The sequence below is a fragment of the Trachinotus anak genome, unplaced genomic scaffold (genome assembly GCF_046630095.1).
Source record: "Trachinotus anak isolate AG129_WGS33_773 ecotype Australia unplaced genomic scaffold, CSIRO_AGI_Tana_v1 ptg000010l, whole genome shotgun sequence".
Lineage (NCBI taxonomy): Eukaryota > Metazoa > Chordata > Actinopteri > Carangiformes > Carangidae > Trachinotus > Trachinotus anak.
The window spans coordinates 5,864,186-5,889,320 of NW_027273861.1; the positions used below are offsets into that span (position 1 = coordinate 5,864,186).

The following is a 25,135-nucleotide window of genomic DNA, read 5'->3' on the forward strand; positions in this document are numbered from 1 at the left end:
AAGCCATGGCTTTTTATTTTTGTTTGTTTGTTTCTACATCCCACTCAGAATCCAGTATAGGTTAATCAGTATGATTGACATCATAGACAAAACAAGAGAGAGGCTTCACATCGAGCTGAACCTTCCACAACATATCACCTGTCAGTACTTGTGTAGTATGCTTTTCTGTTGGTCTACGAAATGTCAGAAAAGTGTGAGAAATGCAACCCCGCTGCCGGACGAGACGATGGGACGATTATATGAGAACTGGACTGCTCTCAGTTGCAACCGTGCTTTTACATCTGATGCCAAACTACTAGAAAATGTGCACATGACAGCTACAGTACGGTTAGGGAAAGATTTTGGTTAAGGGAAATTAACTATGGTTAAAGTATGGTTAGGGTAAGGCAAGGGTAATAGAGACTGAGGTTATGTTTGATAAAAAGGCAAACACACACTTGCAGAACTAGAATGGCACATAAATCCCGGTCTTCGGAACGAAAGTCATATTCACTACATGACCAATCATCATCCTTTCTTTTCCCCTCACTACATGTATGTCACACTGGTTCCTACTCTGGCACTGGACGTAAAGTGCAAAGTGAAGATTCATCAAACACGGACGGGAGTCCTACGTGTCCTGGGCTGGAGAAGAACAAGATGACGTCTTCAAATTTCTTGATTTGTCCGAGCAACAATTCAAATCCCAGAAATGTTCAAGACAAAAAAAAGAGGTGAACCCTCACATTCAGGAGATTTTGACATTTTTGCTTAAAGATTATTTAAACAATTAATTTATTGATTAATTGATGACAAATTTTCTGTTGATCAGCTCATTAATTATTTGACTAACTGTTTGAGTTCTAGGTAATATCTTCTGCTGATGACAACAACACACAGTATGTAGTCTACAGTATGATTCTAGTTTCTCTCAGTTGTTGAAACCCACACATTTCACATTTTGAAAAAAAATGAAAAAAGTAGTTTTTTTTAAAATGCTTGTCGTAATTTCCCAGAAGCCAACGTCACATATTTGAATAACTGGTTTTCTCCGATCAACGGTGTAAATCCCAAAGATCATTTTCAGTTACGTAAAAGAGAAAAACTGTGAATTCCCACATTTGAGAAACTGGAACATCATGTTTGGCATGGTTGCTTGAAAAATGGAAAAAAAAATTATCAGTTATCAGAATAGTTGGTGATTAGTTTTCTTTCAATCGGCTAATCAACCAGTCCCTTCTAAGTGCTGGTACGATATATTACGTGATAATCAGAATCTTGTCCAGACAGCCTGAAATCTCTCACAGATGAATTATCAAAGAAAGACACTTCCTATGTTTAGAGCTGTGGTTTTGTAGATAGAGCTTTCTTTACTCTGGACACAGAGCTCAGATAAGAGTCAGGAAAAACCCCATTTGCAGCAGATATGGCCCAAAGTAAATAAAGTCAATAAAAATGTTACCACACTGACTTGAACCCACCACAAACTTAAGATGTCAATCAGAGGGTAACTGGATGTCTTTGTTTAATCCCTGAACATTACCACAAAATGGTCTCAGGGGTGATAAATAACCCACCACCTCTCTATTTTGCATACACACCCTGAATATCACACAGACATAAAAACCAGCCACGCCTTGAATTATGGCTGCACCGAGGGGCGAGTGTGAGGTTACGTGTGAGGACTTGGTCCCAGGTGTAACACTGCCAGAGCACAGACACTGACTTCCAGCCAAGAGAATGATTTGGGTCAGTAGGTAATTGCATTCCTGGACCACAGGGGACTTGTTGGCAATTAATCCTGCCAATGAGCCACAAGAAATATGCACATGTAGAGTGTGCAAGTAGACTGATAAATAACAGCTCTTTCAAAGAGTGATAGGGTAAAATATCTGCTGCTGACACCAGCGACTCACAGTTACAATGACACAATAAGATTATGGCAGGAAAAGAAAAAACTATTGTGCCTGATGTGGTGGAAAATCTGAACTCTTCCCTCTCAATTAAGAAGTGACGAAACATCACAAACACCAGTGCACAGCTCGAACATCTCACATTATCAGCTCCTTCAAAGCTGAAACATTTGATTTCACTGACCATTTCAACACTTTTTATCTTTATCCCTTTTTAGCCGACCTTCCCTTCTCTTCTTTAATGATCAAGGGAACCACTGGCAGGGTAAAAGGTCAAATCAAAATAGGCGTAGAATTACTCCAGAAAGAAAATACAGAGAAGAAGAAATATGTGAACCCTCTGGACTGAGCTGCTGTTCTGCATTGACTGATCATAAAATAAGATGCTTAAGCTAATATCAGACAACCAATTCTAATCTTTCATGTTTATATTGAACGCAACCATTAAACATTCACAGTGCTGGTGGAAAAAGTGAACCCATGGATTTAATAACTAGTCCAACCTCCATTAGCAGCAATAACCTTTACCCAGCTCCTCCAGAAGCTGCTGATCAGACCTGGACAAATGTTGCACCATTCTTCTTTGAAGAGCTGCTTCAGCTCAGACATATTCTCAGGATGTCTGGAGGGAACATTTCTCTTCAGATTATTCCACAACATCTCTGTTGGATTAAGGTCTGGGCTCTGACTGGGCCGCTCCAACAGGTGGATTCTCTTAGTTTCAGCCATTCTGTAGCGGGTTTTCTTCGATGGCTCATTGTCCTGCTGTGCCACTCAGCTTCTCCTGAGCTTCAGCAGGTGAACAGCCACCCTGACTTTCCCTGAGAGATACCGTGATAAACTTGGGAATTAATTTCCCCCCTGATGATGGTGAGCTCTTCAGAGGCAGCAAAGCCCCCAATCATGATGTTCCCTCCACTGTGCTTCACCTTTGACATGATGTTTTCATGTTTGTATGAAGAACCTTCTTACACCATACACAGAGCTGCATGTTCTTCCCAAACAGTTTAACATTTTCCCAGTAGTGTTGTGGAGAGTCAGGCTTCTCAGCTCCATGCAACCGTGGACTCATGATCAGAGATGTTAACCAGCTCCTGTCTTTTAAGCCTTTAGCTGTTTCTCTGGGGTTCTTTGTTATGTTAGTGATCATCTGTGTTGTGCTTTTGGAGTTATCTTAGCTGGATGCCCAGCTGTAGGGAGAGTAGCCACAGAACTAAACCGTCTCCATTTATGGACAGTTTGTCTGTGATTATGACTTTCTAACCAATTCCAGCTTTTTGCATATCAGCAGCTGTTGATTGTTACTCTTCTGAGATCACGTGAGGCATGATTCACATCATGCAAACTCAAAACGTTCAAATACTTTTTATAAGTAGACGTAGCTCTAACACACAGCTCCAGTCTGGTTTCACTGACTGGACTCCAGCTTTAATAACTCCTGACTCCTGTTAGCTTTTGTTGCTGTCATTAGCCAAGAAGTTCACATTTTTTTTCCAACTTACACTGTGAATGTTTGAAGGATATTTTCAATATGGACAAGAACAATTTAACGATTTGTGTTTTATTAGTTAAAATAGATTGTGTTGGTACATTATTGCAACTTTGAAGTAGATCAGATTTTTGTTTTCTTTGCCACTGCAGCATCACCTCATTTACATTCTCTTCTTAACACACTTTCACATTTACCTGGCAATAGTTGATTATAGTTCTGTATAATAATTTACACTCTCATTTTTCTGTCAGGAGTGCTTTGTAATGTGAACATGTGAATGACTATGAAACAAAGAGCGTATGAAAATTAATTTCAGGGTGTCACTATTGACCATGAACTGTGTTGGAGGCTGTGGACAGATAATGTCAAACTACAGCGGTATTACATAAAACAAAACACTAAATCAGAAATCACTGTATATTTTATACTAATAAATATTTATATTTATATCTGTATTTATAAAATGTTATATTTACAAAACAAACAAATTCAATTTTCATGCTACAGAAGAAAGTGATAACAATCATCAATCAATCAGATTATTATGAACCAACTAACATACTTTCTATTCATTCATATGCTTTCACATTTCTTGATCTGGTCGACTTTAAAACTGCACAGATTATGTATAAAGCACAGAATAATTTACTCCCAAACTGATCTGAGAGGTGTTTTTTTTTTTTAAGTCAGAGAGAGAGTATTAACTTAATAATAGGTACATTTAAAAAATCATGGGTAAGAACAAAAATAGAAAGAAGATGTGTATCTGTCAAAGGGGTAAATCTGTGGATGAGCTGTGACAATGAATTACAAAGGTGTGGTTCACATAGCAATAAAAAAAAATAAAAAAATGTTTTAAATATGGTGGTAAATTCATATGAAACTGAGATATGATCATTATCGTTGCATAAAGCGAGCAGTGAAAGTTGTTTTTTTCTTTTGTTCTCAGTATGTATGAAACACTGGAACTCCTCATCCTGCTTCTTGTTCAGTTTTTTAAGTTGCATAATGTCTAGTCCCGGTAGTGAAAAGTTTCTTTCTGCTTCTTTCTTCTCTGACTGTAGATTAGCTTGTAGCCAGAGGGCTGCAGATTCACACAACGTCATGGAAAGAGAGTCGGTGTAATAAGATAAAGCTTCTGCCTCCACCTTCTCGCCCAATATTGTTATATTACATTTCTATGTGTGGTTAGTACAATAAATATCAATAAGAAATAAATAAACTGAACTGAACATTTCCTCTGCATCATGAAGAGTCTCGTATTTACCATTCCTGGTAGGAGAAAAAGAGATATGAAAAGATTGAGTTTCTTTGAATTTTTAATATTATCTAATGACTTTTACAGTATAAATACGTGTTCCTTGATTGGTTTCAGTACTTATTGTCGATATAACACTAACCTTGTCCACTGACTTCCTTCATCCTTCTGCCGTTCCAAATCTGATTTATGTGGTTTGCAGTTTATATCTTTTGGCACATTATTAATGGCCCTGTGTTTTGCCAACAACATGCTTCAGTAATTTGACCGTCTTTACAGGCTGGCATCTGTCACTGCATGCCAGGCAAGTGTGTATCAGTCACATTGTGTAAAGTGCCCCATTAGCCTCAAGCTTCTGCTTAATCTCAGATTAATCATTTAGTGGCATCTGATCCTAAATGATAGGGGCACAGAGAAAATGTCACTTCTGGCACACAATCACTCCGCTGTCTGGAACTGTTACCATTATGACAGTGTTAAAGATTACTGTTGTATACTGGGAATGAAAGTGTTTTGACAAACACCAAAGAGAAATTTTCACCACGCAGAATGTGAAAACGGGTGATGATGATGGGTGTTTGTGATCACACTCAATGCAAAGTAAAATTTATGGTTCTTTTCAAAAGCAGGCACTTTCTGGAGAAACCTTTTCAGGAACTCAGAAACTTCACCATGATTTCATCAGGAAATAAAGAACCATGGGCCACAGTGTCTGACTCCCAAAAAGTCCCTGCTCCTACAGTACCAGCTGATGTCGCAGGAATTATCAGAAATGACTAATTCTCAATAAGAACTAATATCAGGACAGGACATGGGAATTTTAAGAGAGGTGATAAAGAACTTTATTTGTTAATTTATTCAATGCAGCTACATTGGCAACTAAAGCAGAGAAAATATCCATAAAAATACCCTGAGAGTTTCAGCAGATCATCTCTACTCCGAAGAAAGAAATATTCCCTTTCAGTTTGCCTGCTCTGTTCTTCACACAAAGAAAAGAAGCTCATCATGTCCACACAGCTGCCGTTGATGTTGAGGAGCTTCCTAAATTTATCAAAGATGTTGGAGACTTGGGTTTTTCTAATTAGTAATCATCAATGAGACCATGTGTAATATGTAATCACTGTTTTTTTTTTTAGACAAAATCCATCAATATCTGACTGATTTTACCAAGGAGGAAACATCTTCAGAAGAAATAAACTTGCTTCATTTTGTTTGTAGGATTTTGAAATTAATAAATAACAAAGCTGAAATGTTTTCAGTCAGTAAGTCCATATCTGGCTAAATTACAGGGACAATAATTTACCCATTTTAATATAAACGTTCCTGGAATTTCACCACAGCTACTGTGAAACTATGAAATCCTATTTTAACTGATTATTAATGCAGGGAATTTAAAGTCAGGGCTCATTTAGTGTATTTGACATTAGGCTAACTGAGACAAATTGAGGAAAAATCCTGACCTGAACTTGAGAGATCTTAACACAAAAACCAGCCACAGGTTTTAGGAACGAACAGAGAGAACTGCAGAGTTTACTGGCAGCGAGGTGAGGCCTTTCCACAGGGAAACCTGGACTCTACGACAAGAATGAAAACTTTCCTCAAACAAAAATGCAAAAGATACTTCACTATCATGAAAGAAAAACCAAATTCTTCAGTTATGATATAAAGTGTCTGGTGGAGGCTGTTGACAACTCATCACAAATCTGACAGCATCCCATCCGTGAAGGATGGTCATGACATCACACATTTTTTTATTGGAAAGAGGAACAGTAAATGCAGGCTAAGTCTCGAGAAGAGCCTCCATCAAAGTGCCGAAGACCTTAAACTGAGGTGATGATTTATGTTCAAACATGATAATGGCCACTAGCATGCAGCCAGATCAACACTACGATGAGGGACCCCGCCAAAGCCTTCAAATATATTAAAGTAATGTGTCTGAGATTGTTGTTTATTGACTCACCCTGTCCAGCTTTACTGGGTAAGAAAAAAGATATGTTGAGACTGTTGTTGTTGAGAGTGTGAAATCCCAAGATCCATATGTGCCAAGCAGATACTGACATGTGCTCCACAGCTCTGATGATTCCTGAACATGTTTGTTCTCTCAGTGTTGGTGCCACTACGGTAATTCTGCCCTGAGAGGAAGCAGAACCTGGACTGCTCTTGTTTACGTACAATCTCAGTGCTCACAGCCTGCGCTCCACAGCTCTCAGGAGGGAAGAAAAAAAAAGCTGTTTTGGAGGCATCATTAGTTAGAGAGTAATCAAGAGTTTAACAGAAAAACAGAAAGTAATCAAACCCTTAAAGTGATTCTCCTTAATAAGAAAGATAATCTCTTCCACTTTAGCTTGATTCTCCTCAGCTCAGTCGGATCCTCAGTGTAATTGCTCTTGTTAATCGTGCCTTAATTTGTTGACAAGATTCATTTGGAAGACTTGTGTTGAAAACATACAATCTCTCCCGATGCGGGGCGATGCCAGCATCTTGAAATTAAGGACAGCAAAGCTGAGTGAGACCAGATTAAGTCATTTTGAGATGTCGCCAGAGACGTGACGTAACACTGTGATCAGCGTCTGTCACTGCTTATTAAACCAGTAACAGCACTGAAACACTGCTGTGGTAAGAAAGTGCTCGCTGCAACGTTATTGATACTGTGGTCGTAAAGAAAACTGGAAGTGAGCTCATGATTTATTTAAGATAATTATAAACCTTATAAACCTGAGGTTTGATCACATAGTCTCTAACAGGTTGTCTAAAAAGCAGCTGCAGTGTGATTGGCTGTGATGGGTACTCTAAAATAATTAGGCCATCAAATCACTCTGTTTCTAAATGTCTACCCATAGTTGTTTTTATTATAACAGTCAAAACTCCTCCAGCATCTCCTCAATTTCTCCCCAGTAAAGCTGCTTTGATCAGGGGCACGGCCGTCGGGCACTTCAGCCAAAAGTGACAATTGTAGAAGCAAAAATAAAGTGTAACAGGAGCACAAGTGGGGAAGAGTCATAAAGATACCTGAGATTATTCTGTGAAGTGAACTAAACGTCAGTGTCTTCCTAACCTTGTTACCATTAGCCACCATAAGACTGTTACAGCAACACCTACAAGGTCCTATTTACTGCCTATGAATTCAACTTTTCAAGTGGAAGAAGAACCAGAGTTACCGCCTTGTGGTTGTTTGCCTCTGCCTATCAGCCAAGTTACAGGAAATATGGTCACAATCTCCCCTTCCTGAGTTCCCGCACTGAATAATGGCCAGAAGTGTTTTTTGCAGAAGATTATGATGTCACAGTGACACAGACCTTTGACCATTTGGATATAAAATGTCATCACTCAGACATTTGTGTTAAACTGTGACATAGTTAGCTTATGCATTTGTGAGTTATGGCCAAAAACATGTTTTGTGAGGTTGCAGTGATCCTGAACTTTGACCCCCAAATTGTAATCAGTTCATCCTTGAGTCCAAGTGAATGTTTGTACCAAATTTGAAGAAATTCCCTCAAGGTGTTACTGAGTTACCATGTTACGAGAATGAGACGGACAGACAGACAACCTGAACACCACCAAACATGCTGTCGCCACAGCGGAGGCATAAAATGTGCATTTCTTCCTTTAAAACTTTCAAGGTTTCACTTTAAGGTGAATGGACACCAACAGACCACAGGACAAACAGCTCTGTTTTTGTGTTGGTGCAGGGTGGGAAACACAACGTCACAGCAACAAACTGGTATTTTGAGGATTCAGGTTTAATTGTGCCAGTTTGGTACCTTGGTACCGTCGAGCATGGCAGAGGGAGGTCAGGGTGTGGTGATACCAGCCCGCTGTAATCTTGGTGCCATGAATGAGTGCATCACTACTCACCTGCTCAGAGCAGGTCGACAGCTCTGCGTGCTTGTGTTTCATAATATTTTGGGCACTTTATTTATTGAAAGTGCACCAATATTAATCTCCCTAAAGTCAGTTGATTCATTTTATTCATGTTTTATTAGTTTTTCCACTTTTATCCCATTTTTCAACCAGCTGATGTGACAAGACAAAAAAGGCTGAGTCTAATTATAGCGTCGGTGGCAGCGAGGCAGAATACAGATTAATAAGTGACTATTACGAGCTCTGTAATCCATGACTGTTGGGACCTTTCCTCTCTTTACATCCGTCTGAAGGCAGCAGGTATCTGCACCGCCTGCAGTCTCTAACTGGAGGACTGTTGTGCACTGTCAATCCACTATTATGCACAGCAGACCCACTGTGGCTGTGATGATCAACGTGTGATTATTGGGGTTAAGTTTTGCTGTTGTGTTCCCATAAACAAATGAGTGCTGTTTCAGAAATCCTCATTTATTTGTGGATCATATCAGGATCATGTTTATGTTGCCGTCAACTGAATTCAACTAATTTCAGAAATAAAAAGAAAGTGTGTGAAGTGAAGAAACTAGACCAAATGTCCTGTGCTTTTCTCTTACAGTTAATGTCGCTGAGCTCTTGGTTTCTTGCTGTCCACATTCACTATTTGGTGAGAACTGGTCAGTGCTATGAAAGCTGCAGGGAAAACAGGGTCAAGCGTGACTGAACATATGTTTGATACATCACTTCATGAGCAGATAAATGGCTGATAACAGCCGTTCAGTCATAAATGTGTCAATATCCAGTAAAACGATGCGAGAAGAACAATTGACACAGACACACTAACTTTCAGCTCTGAGGCTGAAAGCCGAAACAGTCCCGGCATCATTTAAAAATAAAAGTGATTAGTTAATCACACCTCACCATCACTTAAGGCAGCAGCAGCAGCAGCAGCAGCCCTTAGAGCCAAGTTCAGTCATTTACCTCCTGCCTCTACTTGTGAAGGGAAAACTACCAGGTACCTGCCACTGAATGTCTGAGGTGTGAAAGTAGGAGCCAGCAGGGAGGTCAGACCTGTTCAGGTCCAGCTATCACTTAGAGCCGAAGTTTGCAAAACCAGAAATCTTCAATGACCTGAGCTGCCCCCAAGTCACACACAAACACAACCACAACACATGTACACACAAACATGCAGGGCTCTTTAACAATTTCTGTCCTAAAATATCTGCTCAGGTCGCTCAGACACAACAGAGTTTTGCACTTCTCACCTTTTTCTCTAACTCTTCATATTACTGACAGAAAGTTGTGCACAAGGTCAGTCGCCTGGTCAAAGAAAATCTCGTTGCAGTGCTGAGTTAGTCGCAGCTTTTGCAAAACTTTATCAAAATATCTGTTGAGCTGGGGAACAGTCAAACCCAATTCCCTGTCTTTTCCATACTTGCAGAGATGCACAGTAACATTGTGTGTCAGTTGTGTGTCTGATGCAAGGAAATAGCAATAACATCTCTCAAACATTCAACCAAGCAGTGACAAATACATACACACTTTGGACAGTGCAAAAAACCACACGTGCAAATCAACAACTTTAGCTTTTTTTAAATTATATTATATTATATTATACTATATTAACACCTAATTTGACAATAACAAATAACATTCTCCCGCAGTATATAAACACATGCTACCATAAAACTAAAATAATACAATAGAAATTGAGCACAGAATGATACTCACAGTTCTCTTTAGATCACTGAAGCACAGAAAACTGCTAGATTCACTAAATGGCAGTCACTTGGAAGGCTCCTCTCACCCCTAGAAAGTCTTATGCAGCTGAAATGACTCACATCCCCTCTTCCAACCTCTGTCAACCATCATGAGGAGGTAAACATTTCCAAATATGGAGAAAATATGAAGACAGTATTGAGGGCAATATCAGTTTGGTTTGCTTTCAGCTTGGAATGCCATACTCTATGAGCCAGAGTCACTCGGCAGAGCCAGTTCTGTGGTGCATACCTTTCACTAGGAATAATAATGATGATTGTGGAGAACTTTTTACTATGAGTTCGCTCTGACTGTGAGTTTATTTTAAAGACTAAGTAGTAAAAATTAAGAGTGGAGAAGATGTGCAATTTTAAAACTGTATGTGGGAAACTCAATAAATTGTATGGGGGGAAAAATACAGGGAAATATTGCAAACATTATTTACTTATTGTTCATGAGGCAACCAGGGCCCGATCAGGAGGTAAAGACAGGCCATTTACTGTGAAAAGCTGTCTTATCACAGAGATCGTCTTCAAGTGATTAAGAAGGTATAATTAAAGTCTGATTACTCCCCATGAGTGCTGTGGGTCAGAGTGTTTGTTTCTTCAAACAGCTCGAGCCACTTCATCCAAATCCTAAAGGAACAGGCAGCATTCACATGTTCATACAGACATAAAAAATATTTTAATTTTATTTGTATTTAAACAGAGTTTATGTTTTTTCATTCATTTTTACAATTTTCAAATTTAGGTCATTTTCATATATTGTCCTAAATCTGGTATAAATTTGAGTTGTAGTAAAATAACATAACTTGTAGCTGATTCTAAAGCAGCATTCATAAATACTTTGCACTGGTACAATAAGTAACCTTTGCATGGTTGGAAGCATATGAGAAGACACCACTAAACATTACCAGGTGTAAATGTGGCTCCAATCTCAACAGAGATAAGAGCCTTGAAATAACTTTAAAGACTTAAATGAAAGGAGCAGACAAGTGGACAAAGTGTGCTTTTTACAACCAGCTACACCTCTCTGTAGGCAATAAACCCAGCTACGAGCCAGTGGAGATACAGGATGACATCACATGCGCCGGCTGCACTGCATGCTCGTGCGCGTGTCTGGATCCAGGTGTTGCAGGTCAGTTGAAGGCAACCTCATCAGACTGGTATCAAATCCTGTATTAGCCACATTACACTGTGACTGAACTAAATCAGAGCAGTAAATCAACCCTGAGCATCAAGGCCCGTAGTTTGAATGTGGCCTGACATAAAGGTGATATTACACCTGCTGTGCAAATCCTCAACAAGATAGTAAATTAACAGGAAGTCTCACTGAGATACTCACTGTGCAACACAATGATTTACTCACAAGCACTCGCACTGGGGACGACCAAACCTGTTTTGCTTTTGCCACTGAGCTACTTAAAGTCGCCACACCATCCTCATAGACAAAATTCATGCCAGTTTCTGAGGACTGACTAAATTATATGTCCATATGGATGTTAAAACACAAAGACTCCAGCAAGTTCTACTACCACCGGACATGACAGCACAAAAGCTGGACATAAAAAAGGACCAACACACAGGATTCAACAGTACAGCGAAGTAAAGTAAAAGCTATCTCACCTTTTCTCCTCTCTGGGTGTGTGGGGTTTCTGGAAAGCAGTTCAATCGATGCCCTTTGCTGTTCGTTGAAATCTGTTGAGATTGAGAAATAAAGACTGAGAAAAACTCTGTATCAATCAAATGGATAACACAGCTGTAATTGTGCTGAGCAGGGCCACACCACCATGGTAGGTGGGTGCTGTCAACTTTTCCTCTGACTGCGTCGTTCATCAGTGGAAAGATGAACCTTGTGCAGGCTCCCATAAATCCTGCATGAACCTGAGTGTAACTTGTCCATTTAAATTTTACTCTGTCATTTTTCACCCGGCACCTGTCACACTGTTGGAGTAATGCTTCACTGTGACGACAGTGCAGGGGAAACAATGCTGACAACTGACTCTACAGAAAATATTTCACCACAGTGTCACGATTATTTAGTGAAGAGAGCTAAGAGAATAAAATAGCATTTGATATGAAGGCGTCTCTGAAAAACAGGACAAATCGGCCCAATGCAGTTGTGTAAGTCACAGCAACAAGTTGTCATTAAACATACAACTATTATTTTATTTTTTTACCCCCAGTTAAATCTACAGACCCCCTTTGAGACCTCTTTGTATTTTAGAGTAATGGCAACAACAATATCAACAATATTATATCATTATTCTGGGTAAGTATCAACCTACTGTTGTAACTCTTCATCATTTAATCATTGATATAAAATAAAATACTATGCTAAAAGTTGACAGAAGTATACATTTACATAATTTGTGTATCTGGATGTTGTAACACTGGTGAGCATAAATCTCAGTTTGCTCTGTTAAATACACCAGACTGATCTGTGTCGTTTACAGCTTTAACTATTGATTATTTTACTGTCTGATTATTGTATTCATGAAAATGTCTGCCACCAGTTCTAAGAGCCCAACATAACATCTTCACTGCTTATTTTGTCAGAGACACTGAAGCAAATCCTCACATTTGAGAAGGTATAATATGCAAATGTTTAATATTTTTACTTGATGAATTAGTTCAATGATTAAACTGAAACAAATTATAATTATTATTTCAGTGTTATTTAGTTTAGCAGTTGTGATTTAATGTGGCTTTTGACTTTGGTGCAGGAAAGCGTTGTACTGTGAGAGACAGCACTCTGGTAGGTGGTGTCTGATGCAACGGCAAAGCCAGCTATCTCCTGCAATAAACTTGCAAACAAATTGCCCTGACACAAGACTATACTTTTAATTTCCATGTTTTGTTTTTTTTTAACTGCACAACTGAGAGAGCTCACGCAGCAGGTTAGTGGAAGGAAACGAGCTGTGTATGTAGTAGTTAGTGCAAGTACAGTCGTTAGTATTAAACTGGAGGAAGGAGACCAGAGAAATGGCAAAATCATGTTATTTCAGAGTGTGTACTGCTGCACTTTGAGCACCGGTAGCAGGGTGCAGAGAGTGGAAGTATGAGGAAGAGCTAACACATATCAATCATTCAGTAGATACTCTAAGTACTTACAAAAGAAGCCCCTCAGGAATATGTTTCAGTTGTAACAGAGTCCTGTAGGAATTACACAGGTATGGTGCAGGACAATAAACTGTCCTGTAGGACTTTTATTTAACGTACAAGACAGTATTAAGCAGTATTGTTCTGCAAAACCAATTACTACATGTCAAACCCCTACCAGAGAGCACAGCAGAGCTTTTCAGCAGGCACTGACACGTCCTTGTTAGGCCCTCTGTGTTTTGTCACAGACCTGGTTGGTTTAATTGTGTCATGATTCATTCAAAAAAAACATCCACTATTTTTTGTCGTCCCCTTACGTGATCATGTTAGATTTTTCTGTGGTGGCCGGTTCTTTAACTGTGTATGACATTATTAAACATTTTTGCTTTTTGTGTTCAAGAGTCTTAGAACAGTCACTAACATTAAAGGCTGCTACACTGCCAGCGGAGAGATGAAGCCCCAGTACAACTGTCTGTGAATCATACAGGTGAGGGACCAGGGTTTTACCTGGTTATCCACCTCAACAGGATTCTGATGTGGTACCGAGCCCCTGTTTTGTGCCTCACATGTATTATTACTATTGAGTCACAGAAATAAGCATCCAGTTTTTCTAAAATAAACACCCAATGATCTCCGGATCTTGAACAAGACTAGGTCAAATCCTAGACTGCGGTTGGTCAGTGAATGAGGATGTACTTGAAAACTAGTGGAATCGCTGTAAACACCAATACATCATCATGTCATATTCTGCCTGTTCGCCTCTCTCCTCCTCTGTGCTCACACATACAGTGTTTTAACTCAGCTAAATTCACAATAAAGCTGTTTTCATTTACATGTTGTTTTGTTTCTGTTGTCAGACAATGGACCAAGTTTGAAATAGTGACTGAAACACCGCCAAAGAAGACTACACCTTAACTTCCAAGCCGTTTCCAAGTTGCTGCGCTGCGGCTCCTAAAATCCTGATTTTATAACCTCAACATCGTCTCACAAAATCACCAAACACATGAATTAAAGACAAAGACTGTGCTGTGATATTTTACTTGACTAAAATGATCACTCAGAAAGGAACTGCTGCGCAGCCTCTGCAGCTCACTGACAGTAGACGCTTGTTGGGCAGAACTGGTGACTCTCTTCTATGGAAAGTAGCTGAGGTTTCTCCAGAAAGTCACTACATTTGCTACTAGGTGCTTTTTTGAAAAAAAGTCACTAAAGGGGTCTCAAACATGACAAATCGTCACCAACGTCGTCAACATTGCAGGATGTAAACCCCCCACCCCACCCCCTTATAGAAACTGTTCATGCCAATTCATTTTGAAAGAGCAATGGCCAATGGGGAAGCTCCAACACTCGGCCAGCCGATCAATGTGCAGAAGGTATTTCTGAAATCCTCAAAGACTCTGACCGTCTGGATGAAAACATATTCCATCTACTGCACAATAAAAAAAAACATTTTTAACCCATTTCTTAAGTTGAAGTTGCACAGATGCTTAGTTCTGTGACTCAGATATAAGAGTCATACATGAAAGGCAGAACCACAGGGTCTTACCTTCATTCAATTCGTATATTATAGAGATGCACACTAGCTTCTGCTTGAGGTAACACTCACACAGGTGATGCTTTCTGAAAGCCCACTATCCTGACATCACGCTCTGCTCTAAAACTGTGCATTTTGAGCCTGGGAAACTGCTGCTGTTCCTCTCAGAAAAAGAACACGCTCATTAAAATATACCAAGAAACACAAACAGGAGAATAACTTGACTAAACCTACCAGGGGGGCCCAGGCTCAGAGGCAGTTGAGGCACTCATCTTTTAAGTTGAACATCATCAGTGCTGTCAAACGAGTCCTTTTTAACTAGAGATTTTAAAGACAGCTCCATTTAATGTTGCCTGAGTCAAAAATGTGTCGGAGCGACGCAGATGTATGCGGTTTGATGGCAGCACTCTCAGAGGACCTTGGTGTTATTGATTTGAAATTCACATCTGAGTCAAAGTTTGAATTTAGTCTTTTAAAGAGGAAAGAGAAAGTTATTCTTCACGTTTGCTACATCTTATGACAGATCGATATCTTTAGTCTGGACCAAGAGTCACTCAAGAAGAGAAAGACAACAATGTCAAAGCTTTTTCAGTGAGGTCATCTGTGATTATGTACCATGTTAAGCTTCGAAGGAAAACCTGAGGTATGAAGCATCTGCTTCATGAGAGCATTTTGGTTAAATGTATTAGTCTTTGTTTTAAAAAAATGAAGGTTGTGAACATACAAGATTTGAACAGTAAGGCATGAAACTGTTGCACGGCAAGTGGTCAAGACACAGGAAAGACAAGGGTCTGTTCAGCCTTGTTGACATGCAGGTACATGAAAATGACAGAACATATACTGATAATATGTGGACTTGCATTAGCCCTACAGTGTACCTTGTCAGTTCCAAAGAAATTACTTAAGTTATCAGCTAGAAAAGTGAAAAGTCACCTGCAAAGGTGTTCAGTAAGAACTCAGACTTTGGGTGGAGCCAGGTTCTGCCTGTTTGTGTGTTTCTATGTCACAAACCAAGGTATTGATGGTTCCCTGCTTTGTCTTTAATACAAACCAGAGCTGAACATATGCTGAGGCCTGCACTGTAATGTGGGTCCACTCCTTTATGACTGATAGCAGGCCTATACTGTACTTTGCATAATAATCTATACGTGTAAATGTGTGTGTGCAATGGATGATGCTGTCATTTAAAAGGTATGAGGGACACAGAAGTCACAACTACAGACAATGAACCACGCTTTTCTGTAGGTTATTAATACAGACGATCTTCAAAACTATTTAAACAACGTGGCGACTCTGTGCTGTCGTAAACAAGCGCGTCCACTCACAGCAATGTCATGGGGGTATTTTTTTTTTTTTTTTTTTTTTTTTTTGACGCCAAAACTAGCAAAGTTACCTAGCTGCTATTTACGTCTATTATGGGACACTTAGGCTGCTAAAGACAAATTGCGCGACTTATTTCTCGGCAGACGGGGGCTTCTCGTGTCTCTCCGGTGACAGTGTCTTCCGCATTGCTCAGCAGCAGACCACTGGGCTAAAAACAGAAGCACCAGAGACGCCCAGAGTCGAGCTCGGCGAAACTTGACGTTCACAATGTCTTAAACTTTGAATGCATGACCGAGCCTAGCTCAGCACTAGCTGGCGATAAGTTAGCTTTGTTAGTATCCTCATGTAACTTCAGTAGCAGCCGAGGCTATCGTGTCGAGTCCACGCCCTCATTGTGAACTCCGCTTGAGCTACAGTAAAGCTCACATTATGTCCCAGCAAGGCCGGGCGAGCTGAAGGCGAGCCACCCCGACACCGGGATATCAGTCACGGCTAAAAATAAAAAATACACCACTTTCAACACAGCCGACAGTCTCGGAGATGTTAAAAGTGTTAGACGAGCACTCGAGAGTTTCGCTTACCTCGCTTTCTAGGAAACACGACAGAGGTTCAAATCCCACCAAAAAAAGTGAAACTTCTTGATCCAAAATCTGGGAGAGTTGTAGGCGGTGACGTCACGTTGCGAGATTCCAGGCGCCTGAGCGAGTTCAGAGGTTTGCCCATGTAAGGCAGCAGGCCAGCGGCGGCAGCCAGCCGCGGCCCCGGCCCGCAGCCCCGCGGCCCCGGCGTGGCCACACAGGGGGGCGCGTTAAAGGAAAAGACGGCTTATCGAGATGCATACTGCCTGTGGGAAACAGGTGCTGAGAACTAAACGTGTTATGAAGTGAAACAGATCAAAAGTTGCGTATTTGCAACCTGCCTTGTCGACCAGCTGAGCAAGATGTTGTGAAAAACGCCGAAAACAAAACAGGAATATAGTAAAGCTTTATCTGAGACTACCGCAGGGCTGCATCCACACCCGTCATGTCACACACCGCGGCGCAGACTACCTGCATGTGTTGTATAGGTGTTTGTGCTGCACCAGTGTCCTAGAAAAAAGAAGCCACACTGAGCTATTAAATCCCACTTGAGGACTTTTATTTTTAGGACAATGACTTTCACTCAGGACAGTTCATTTTTGTTGTTTGTTGTGCTGCATGTTTTTTGACCTGTATCACCAGCTTTAATATTATGGGGATGTTTTATGAAAACGAGCAGGTTTTCTTTTTTTTTTTTTTAAAGGTTTCCTGTAACAAGACACACAGGCCCTAATCACAATAACTGAACAAATGGCTTTGAAATAGCAAGGCACGGACTAAAAAGGAAGCAGTGTATCAGTTCTAACATATAACACTCATTCAATGATGTGTGAAACGGCACATGCTGTATGACATTCAAATTCAAAGACTGCGCTGCCTGCTGCAGTTCTCCCATGCAATGTCATGCACTATCTACCTTGTGGAACCATGAGAAAGAATGAGTGCTCGTCAGTGTCTGTGACTCCTTTCTTAACTATAATCTGCATTTACTAGCTAGCTTTGTTTGCAATAAATACTGCTGAACTATATTTATGTATTACTTAATACTTACTTAATAATCCAATCATGGAGTAACAGACAGAAGGAGAAAAGTTGTATATTGGGCCCAATGAGGCACTAGCAATGTAAAGAAGAGGTGAGTCATTTTTTTGCTTCACTCTTAGTTTTTTTCCCTCTATACGGTTTGCATGCATGCACTGCATATGTGTTTGCACTGTTATTGTCACACAGTCAACATTTTGTGTGAGGTTTTCCATACGTCATGGTTTCTGTGGCAAAGGATCAAGAGAAGTGCATCTTCCCTCATATATATATATATATCTATAAACAACCAGACAGTGAGGACGAGACCTGTTATTTGGCCTGTAGGAGTTGTTTTGAGCCTGGACTGACTGGACCAAGGGACATTTATGAGCAACTGGTCAACAACCTGAGTACATTTACAAGTTAGTTTTATAAGTTCAGAAATATAAGAGGGAGTCATGCCAATATGAGCTGAAAGGGGAGCATTTGGATGCCACCATCATATCCCAGCAACAGTGACATAAATTATTACGTTTAACTGTGAAATTTAACACGAGGGTGAAGGTTGTGTCCTGAACCATATTGCAAACGAACTGTTGACAGTACGCTGTAGCCTGTGTGCTTACAGTTTTTGATTTGTCATATTAGGAAACCGGTGCACAGGTTTTACTAATAACATTAACAATGACTCCACGTGACCGGGACCCTGAAGCTCAAGCTGTGACATGTCTAAACGCCCTCTGTGAAAAAGGCCTTTTGTGAAAATATACTGTACACTTAAGTGGGCAAGAAATTACTTTTACCATTTTGCAGTAACAGGAACTGTTACAGATGTGACCGCCAGTCATAAACCAAATTGTGACTTTAAAATGCAACTGAGAGTTTAACTTCCTGAAGAGAAAGGAACAGCATAAGACAAACACAAAACCAAAATATTATCTGTTTATAAGGTTGGTGAGGCAAACGTTAGTAGCTAACAATTGCCAATTTATACCTCCAGTACATGTGGAGCAACATTAACATTCACTTGGAGTCTTGTTTATGGCGAAACGATGATTGTGCGTCCAACATTCACTCTCCTTTTAGTTCTGTTTATTTCTCTGCAAATTCCTGAGGAAAATATCTGTTTTTGTAGCTGCTAAGTGCTCCACAGTGTGCACCAGCTAACCGCTAGCTTTGTTTGTTTGCTAACTGGTGCTGGGCAGGCAGCGTTCAGTGAGTTTATCAGGGTCTTTTCAGGTAAACACAGTAAAGCTGCAGGCCATGCCGCCAAAACAATGAGCTAAAAGTCGATAAAACGCTCTGCGCAGCTGAGGGGAACTGCAGGGTTTGTTGTTACAAGCAACAACCTCCATGTTACAAAGACTCATTTGACCTATTGTTAACATACAAATCATGACAGTAAGCAATAGTGTTCATCAACAGCACATTCAAAACATGGATGCCTTATCTACCTGTTGTTAATTCTGATACTTGAACACACTACATTATTGTTCACAGGGAGTTAGCTTGTCACAGCAGGAAAAGCAGAAGTGTAACTTACATTAATGACGTGTTCCATATGAGCCATGCTGTCATATTATGTACCTGTGTAATAATGGTTATCAGTAACACCTGAGCTTTTCCTGCCACGACATGTCGAGCTTTCTGCCGTGAAAAAAAAGCACCATCAGTCACCACTACAGGTATGTCACATTTTTGGTGAAAGATTTTCATTAAATACCATCTATTTGAACACCACCTCAACATGTTCTGGTTTATAATGAGTGAAATGCTCATTATCCTCGGCTTCACCTGTATTTGGACTCGTTCTGCTGCTTCTCCTTTCTCAGAGCTCAAACGTTTCTGATGTTTGATATAAGCAAGCTGCTATCAGGTGTCCAACAAAGCTTTCACTTCATGTGGGCTTTTTGCCTGACCTCAGTGATCTGTGCCATGCAAACTAGACAATTACTTTACATGCTCATGATTGCATGCAAATATGATAACTGCTTTTTCACCTTTGATTCTGTTCTCATAGCTGTACCGCAGTGCTGTCAATCATAATACTGGCATTGTGTGTCTTGTGTGTTTGTACATGCCAGTACATTCAGATATAGTTTATCTTATTTTCTATAAAAAATGAGTGCAATGGGAGGATTGATGTAATTAATAATTCTCTTCAATTAGTAGGTTTCAGTCTTTTTAGAGGCCATGTGCGAACAAAATCGTTCACTCTGAGCCGTGCCTGTTCACCGATGATTCTTACTTCACTGCGACTGATTACATTGTGCTCCAAGCTGTGAATATACTTTTTTTTTTTCTTTGCTGTGCATGAAGAAAGCACAAACAGTACTTGCAGATCAAGCACGCTGATAAAAACCAAACGATTTGAGCTATTTTAGTGTCTTACCCGTGCGTCCCCTCATCTCGAAGTTCCAGGGCACACTGAAAAAGGTAATCTCATTTGTAATGTGTGACAGCTTATTTGCAAGTGTGTACACCGGCAATTTTTTAATGGGCCCGCCAGTGATTCTTCTTCCACTCTTAAAGCTGATTTCAAAAAGACACCCTGGAACAGTTTAGACGACACATGCCATCGCCTGTGAACTCCAGTTATCAATCAAGTACCAATTAACATGCTCGGTTAGAGGAAATCCAACCGGCTCTTTGATGTTCAGCAGTTAGGGAATGTGGCAACGCATGTCACTGATATGATGGGTTTCAATTTTATCCTCGCTGCACCACAACATATAAAAAGAAATACGGACACAGGGTCCACCTCAACAGATCATTCACACTGGAGATATGTTTGATGTTTGGTCTAACTTTGTTACGTTTCTTAATGTGACTCATTTTAACTACAGTACCATAAATATAGCACAGAAGGGAGAGTCAGAGAAAACAACCTCATTTGTCATATTTTAGTGTTTCAATTGTTCCAGCATCGGATATCCTGTTTTATTTGCTGGTTGTAACACTGTCTTCTCCCCCACACCACTTCCTCTGAAGTAGGTAAACCTCAAACATTATACAGAGCACAGCAGCTGCACAGTTGATGTGTACTTCCTCATTAAAGTGTGACTGAAAGCATGTGTTTTTGCACCTACGGGATGAATAAGAAAACAAGAAACCGATTGTCTTCTAAACGCCGCTCTCTTGGTTTCAAAAAGGACCAGTTTTCAGGAATCAGCGGCTGATGATGACAGCGTCGATATCATGCAGTTTATCACCTGACACTTGAAAGTGAAATGAGTTTACTGATGTTTTCCTTCATTTGTAGATAATGTCATTTGATTTACAATTATAATCATTGTAACTGAGCAGGCAGGTCTAGGTGCTTTGCACAAAAACAACACAGAACTCTTTGCAGAAAAAAAGAAAGACAAAAACAACAAATGTGTCTGGGAACTATGTATGCTCTGTTAATTAGAGCTGAGATAGCAGAAATTAGTCTTCAAGCACAACCATATTACAGAGAGTCATGCCAAATAAGGAAGAACAAAAGTAGGAGACAGGCAGACTCACTACAAAAACAATGTCCCAGAGCTACTAATCAAACAACTCCTGATCTAGATCTAGACCTCAGATTACACTAATGAATTCTAATTCTTATGTTTTAGCATGTAAATGTGTATTAAAATGGTAGACAGAGACAATCCCTGCCTACAGCAAAGGTTTTAGCAGAAATGATCCATGGTTGTGAGCTTCATGCAACACCTTTGAAGCCTCTTTGAAGCGACAGGATTTTTGTCGCTGTATCCTGAAATCAGTTTTCTGGGTTTGCTTCATAGCATTTTTTTTTTCATTGAACACTATCAACTCTCCTACCTGTGAGGAAAATTGATTGACTCTGTTCCTCAGTGACAACAGAGTAGTTGAGCATTTCGTGTCTATCGACCAAAAACCTGGACAACACATGCAGAACACTGGGTCCTGTTTTATACAACGTGTTGTCAGTGACAGAGCAAATATAAAAAAAGAATCACTGAAGAGTTAAAAGGCTCTGATTTCTCTGTCAGGAGTGTTTCTTCAAATGAAAATCAATTACGGTTGCAGTGGTGTTTAATCTGTTTTCACTATGTATTGTGAGACCATTTGAAGATTTAAAGATACAGTTAATCAGGATATTCAGGACAATGGAAAATGCTAAAACAGTAGCGCATTGAAGCAGCAAGTAGACAAGAGCGATAAGGTCACCAAACAGGGCCCAGCAATGTTCATCACACAGCATTATCTCTGGATAGTTTGCTAACATTAGCCACAATAAACAACTGGTCATACCAGACCAAATAAAGCTGTAGTAACAAAACCTCAACAAGGAGGCATATTGTTACTAATGGAGTCAATTTTTTATTTGCAAGTGAAAGGATGTGGTATTTCTTTTTTCAAAACTTCTCTCTTTAATGCTTCCCACATTTATTTCACTTCACAATCTTTGGACAAGAGCATAACGAGAGTGATTGAGTGATGTTTTTCTTCTATTTAACAAAGTAATATAATTGTCAGTAATTCAGTCAGTTAATAAACAACTTTCCTGTTTCTCAATGTTTTTCATGTCCTGGTGCTGAGTCTAAAACATTTTTATTGTGACATCTGCCTTCCAAGGACTCGCAACGCACCCTTTAAATGTTCTGTTCTGCAAAAAGTGAAAAAACATTTTGGACCCCTGTTGGCTCTTTGTTTGTACTGAGGTGTCCTCCGTACATAACATATACTTAAATACACAAAGAAAGAAAGGGAAGGAGACAGGAGAAAGTTGCACAGTCTGGACGAGTCAGATAATATCACAGGAATCTTCTCTGGCCCAAACTAAAGCTTTGAATCCAGTGAATCAGTTCCTGAAGGTTTGTTTTTCTGCTCAAGATGCAGAGATCCCAAAAGTTTTCTTGCCTGTTCCCGTATGAGGTAAGGATGATGAGCAGACCACCATCTTCGGATCCTGAGCCATGCCAACATTCCTGTGCTGTGAAACTACAAACTTATAAGGGAGACATTCCTAAAATCTGAGGTGAGGAATTCCTGCATGGCAGCTTCTAACAACAAAAAATAAAGTGCAAATACGGTCTTACAAAAAAAAAAAATGTTATCACTAACTTTAAAAGGACAAAGAAATGTTGATTTATTCAAGTATTCAAACAGGATGCTGCTGTGTGTTTATCATGTTTGGTTAAAAAAGCCTGCAGAACATGATGGTGTCCTCCCAGCAGCATTAATTATTCACACACTGCTTGTCTACAGCAAAAGAACAGCAAAGCTAAAAGAACACAAAATCAAGTAATTTGCCAATAATTGATAAGGTTGACGATACAAAATCAAACACACACTTTAAAAAGCTTAGAGTGTTAAGTATCATTTCCTGAGAGACAAAGGCTGGATACACAACATGGCGTATAATAGAGGCTTGGTTACAAAGTATGTGACAACATGGAGGGTCTGGAGAGAAGACAACGAGACAGAGACAGTTTGACACACTCTGTATAGTTGGAATAAGCAACTGTAAGAATCTATGTGTGTACGTCCATCCAGGGGGTGGAGGCTGGGGCCAATCCCAGCTGACACTGGACCAGAGGCGGGTTCCACCCTGAGTGGGTCGCCGGTCTATCACAGGGCTGACATACAGAGACAAACAACCATTCACACTCACATTCACTCCTACAGTACCAGCAATGTAGCGTCACCAATGAACCTGCATGTCTTTGGACTGTTAGCAGAAGCAGGAGGACCCAGAGGAAACCCTCACAGGCACGAGGAGATGCCATGCTTCCCCTATGTGATTATGTGTACAGCGCAAAAATGAAATAAAATTAAAAATGGATATAACTTCCTCTTGAGTTGTGTCGCACCTTTCAGTTGAAATAATTTCCTATACTGACTTCTTGCTGTAGTTGTGTGCTACAGATGTGTCAGTGGATAACTTGGTAAAAGAGAATAAGAAAGACACAGTACACACCGTTTGAAACATGAATTTGATCTTTCTTTGTTCTGGTAGAGATCAACTTTCAATAGATCATCTGTTTGCTGAAATATTGACACACAGAAAAATCACACCTGAACGCCTCTGACAGATTTTTCTTGCACTGAAGAAAGACAGTCCTAGAACGTCCACGACAAAGCTGTCACTTCCAATCATCTGTAATATGTGGCCTGTGTCTCTCTCAGAAGTATATTTTCTCTCTACTTTATAAATGCCAGCCAATGCAAAGCGTGAGATTAGGCATTTGTGACCTTTATTAGAGCTGATAGAAGCCGCCGTGGACACCAGGGAGCTCCGTGTTGGCACAACAAAGGCTAGTAGTGGAGCTGGATTACAGATCTAAAGTGATAGCAGGTAAGAGAAAATGACAAGCCAAGCGTTATCCTTTTCTGATGTGATAATCACCTGCAGTTGACTGCCTCAGAAAGGTTATCACACACACTAATGACCTGGAAATGCTCCAGGAAACTGCACAAATGCAGCACAGCAGGTCGTTTATGGGAGGTCTGAGATTTTAAATCCATAAGCGTTGAGGAGAATTTATGTGACACTGGCCAAATTGATAGATAGATTGATTAATAATGTATAAATGCTTTTTCGCCAGCTCTCTGAGGGCCACATTTCAATTAAATGTTTTTCTTGGAAAAGAGAGGTGGTGTTAAATTCCTCTGTAGACAGTGCAGGGTCACTGTTTTCAACTTCCAGACTGTTTTTTAGATCCTGCTGATATGAATCACTGCGAGGCATGCTGTAGAGAGCAAGGCTGCTGAGAATCATTCATCTTCCACTTCCAAGGGAAAGGCCACGCCAGAAAGATGAAGTCTGTCTAGACGCAAAAAAAATGAAAAAAAAAAAAATAACAAAAATAAACACTTCATGAAATCAAATCAAGTTCACATCTAGAAGGTTGCGATGAAAACTGGTCCCCTTTTAAAGAATTTGGATGATCCCTCTTTTGTTAATTTGATGCAGGCTGAAATTACATCAGATGACAGCATAATCCGACATCATTATCAACATCAAAATGTGTTTGACTCTGTTTGGCCCGGGGCCGACGGCAGCGCTGCCTCTGTAACGGGATGATATGGATTACACTTTGCTAACCGACCTTGCCCCCCTCTCATTTTTTATGCCTGCCAGTCGAACACAGTGATGACCGCATGCATCCCACTGCTGCCGAATAAAACCCAAATATCCCTCTGATGATTAAGGTCACTCATACACTGCTGTACAGAAGCCATCCTCTCATAAGCCTCACAGAGCAGGGGAGGAGAAGGGGGGGTGGGGGGGTTGGGGGGGGGTCAACCACTTGGTTGGACTCCAGTCAGCCTTGATGTCTTTATTGATATTTCTATTTAGCAGCGTCCAGGTTCTTCCTGCCTC

General features: G+C 40.2%; 1 protein-coding gene across 4 annotated transcripts in view; it reads right to left on the minus strand.

The window, feature by feature from the left end:
• lpp (LIM domain containing preferred translocation partner in lipoma) overlaps nt 1–17,713 on the minus strand; it is a 153,328-nt gene extending 135,615 nt beyond the window's left edge. The window contains exons 1-2 of one of the 4 annotated variants that reach the window (XM_071487149.1): nt 16,777–17,713; nt 11,863–11,934 (exon numbers count right to left, since the gene is read on the minus strand). The gene's annotated coding sequence lies outside the window, so the exon portion shown is untranslated. Of the gene's footprint in view, nt 1–10,210; nt 11,810–11,862; nt 11,935–16,776 lie in introns of those variants that run through there. The other 3 variants (XM_071487147.1, XM_071487150.1, XM_071487148.1) reach the window with 3 other exon arrangements.
• Between the last annotated feature and the right edge of the window lie 7,422 nt (nt 17,714–25,135).